Source organism: Lactuca sativa, chromosome 8, assembly GCF_002870075.4.
Source record: "Lactuca sativa cultivar Salinas chromosome 8, Lsat_Salinas_v11, whole genome shotgun sequence".
NCBI lineage: Eukaryota > Viridiplantae > Streptophyta > Magnoliopsida > Asterales > Asteraceae > Lactuca > Lactuca sativa.
This window is the reverse complement of record NC_056630.2, coordinates 176012383-176015256: the sequence shown is the minus strand read 5'-3', so window position 1 is coordinate 176015256 and position 2874 is coordinate 176012383. Positions and strand designations below refer to the sequence as shown.

General features: G+C 27.8%; 1 long non-coding RNA gene across 1 annotated transcript; it reads right to left on the bottom strand.

Annotated features, from left to right (window-relative positions):
• Positions 1 to 1455: 1455 nt before the first annotated feature.
• Positions 1456 to 2426, bottom strand: LOC111910777 (uncharacterized). The gene is made up of 2 exons (XR_002856627.3): positions 2109 to 2426; positions 1456 to 1672 (listed from the first exon to the last, which is right to left on the bottom strand). It is a non-coding gene; the product is annotated as an uncharacterized LOC111910777 (long non-coding RNA).
• Between the last annotated feature and the right edge of the window lie 448 nt (positions 2427 to 2874).

Sequence of the window (2874 nt, the reverse complement as noted above, 5' to 3'; positions counted from 1 at the left end):
TCTATTTTTTTTCCAACATTTCAATATCTTCTAACTTCTTAAGTCTTGTCACAATAAACACATCAAAACAAATAATGTCCAATTAATTAGTTGATATTGTCAAAATTTTTTCTATTTTTTTACAATATATAATGACCTTGTATTGATATTTTTCCAAAGGACAAAATGTTGAGTCATATAACTCATATCCATTGTAATGTTACGCTTATTGCACAAATATCACTTGCACTAATGTTCAACGCAAAAAAGAAGCCAAATGTAGTATTATTTTTGTTTTCATTTGGTGCATCTTATTAAAAGAAAAATGAGTTCGTTTACAACAATTATATATATATATATATATATATATATATATATATATATATATATATATATATATATATATATATATGTTAAATTTATATAACTTAAAAGAAATTGTTAGCTGCAAAACATTAGCATTTACTTTCATAAATTGACAAGTACAACTTATTTCTTTGTTTCTTTGTTTATTATTTATTTATTTATTTACTTATTTATTTATTTTAATGAGTTCTTGATAATAGTAATGGCTAAATGTTTGTTCATGTTATTAAGTTTTGTTTTTTCTAATTTACTTAACTAAATTGTTTATTAGACGAACAATTAGTTTAATTCTATAACTGCAAAATATATAATATTTTATTTATTACATGAAATGTAGTTGCATGATTCATTTGAATTGCATAAATTAATGTCAAAATAAAAAAAATGTTTAATAAATCAATAAAAACATCGAAAAAATGAAACAAATTTTGAAAATTAAACACCATTATCGCATTGATAATCGATCCTTTAACTGGTGTCACTTGATTAGATAACGGGTTCTGGATTTCAATATTGTATATTTTGCTTATTGAACTAAAAAATATACTTGTTGCATAATAATTAGTGATGTGGCCCATGCTTCGCATGGGTCGGTAGGGTTTTTTTATTGGATTGTAACATCAGTGTGTCGTTATATGGGAACATGGTTTGGATTCGATAGTAAACATTCCTCAGACTTTTACGTACACAAAAGATGTGAAATACTTGGAAACCATTCAAAACAAAGTCAAAACTAAGTTTATCTCCTTATGTGTTGTCCTGAATAATTTTGTGCATCTCTAGAGACGCGGAGGTCAGTACTTCGGGATGTAAACTGGAGTTAGCATGCGAGGTTGTTTGTGTTTTTTCTTTAATTTGTAGTTTTTCGTAACTGATGATAAAAAAAATCACCAAATGAGTTCCAACCTTAATACCTGGAGGATGATAAAAAAAACAACAACAATTTTAGCAAGACCAAATCTCCACAATTCATTTAGGAATACGTCTAAGTTCCAGAAACAACTGCAATACAAACCCAAAATCGATTTTTGTCAACAAACAGCGGTAAAACATAGAAATTCTTGTCACAAACGTCACTATCAATTCATAGGAAAAAAAACAAAAGGAAAATGAAATCTCAAATATCCTCTAAAAGTATAATGTTAAAATAGGATTAAATGAAAGTATATGTAAGTACATTGCTATTTCTTTCATTTAACTCTAGAGAAAATCTAAACCATAACCAACCTATGGATGAGCACTGCATATCAGGCGGTTGAATGTGGTGGCCCCACCCCACATATCAGTACCCTGCCTGTGGATTGTGGCTAAGCAGGTTCCTAAGGCTCTGCACAAAATTTTAAGTCTAAAACTACAAAAAAAAAACTAAGATATTCAATTGTAATTTCAAGAATCGATATGATTTTTTTCGAAAAAAAAACAATAAAACAACATTTTGAAAATAGCACATATAGGTCGAATTTATTTATGTTTTTAATGTAAAACACATAAATTTCAACTGCTTATCGAGAATTGTTGAAAATTCATGACACATCATAGTTAAAAAAAAATAGAAACAAAGTAAACGCTGGTTATTTCTCTCTTTCTCCTAATATTACAACATTTACTCTTTGTTTTATGCCTAAAAATTGTTGAACCAAGTAATCTGAACAAATGATTAATGTAACAATATGCAATAAGATTTGCAACTATTTTTCAAAGAGGCGTTGCAATGTGTAATTGTGTTTTTATATATGATAATGAAGCATTGTTTGTTGAATTACCAAATCCTAAAGATGCTGCAGCAAAGAGATGAGATCCTTGAAACTGTCATTCCCAATTTTAGTTGGACATTCCATACCTTTCTCTATTGTTGTTCTCTGATTATAAAATGGACACCAATCATCACCACTTGTTCCTTGTTATCCACCATGAAATCAATATATCCACGGAAACAATTATATGTGGGTGGCAAGCAAAAATAGCAAAAAAAGATTTAAATATTATTGTGGTTCATGAGATTCTATTTTTATAGCAGGGGCATTTAGGTCAACATTTGTTTGGATATTGATTCTTTGTCTTCTTTCTTTCATGATAATCTACTTTTATAGACCAATGGTTTCATCCTCAATTTCATCCTTTTTCATCATCACATGCCCACTAAAAATAATAATAATCAATAAAAATAAAAGATATGTAATTTTCATATTAAATGAATAAAATAAAATAAGCCTTATATATTGTGATTCACATAGTAAAATTGCATTTTCCTTTTTCTGTCTTATAGTTAAAATTAAAAGAATTTAATAAATCATGTATGTGATTGGCCTAAAATTTGAGGGGATTATCACTTGTTCCCTTGTGTGCGAAGTTTGTGATATGACAGTGTAATTAGAAGTCCTTGAGTAGTTTTGTCACTCCTTTCATCATCTATTAGTTGATTATCCATCAAATTTTAAAGTCAACGTTGCAGCTATCAGAATTATAGTTAACAGTTATTCTTTCTAGTATTTTAACATCAAGCTCTTTCATAATATTGTACTTTTTGAT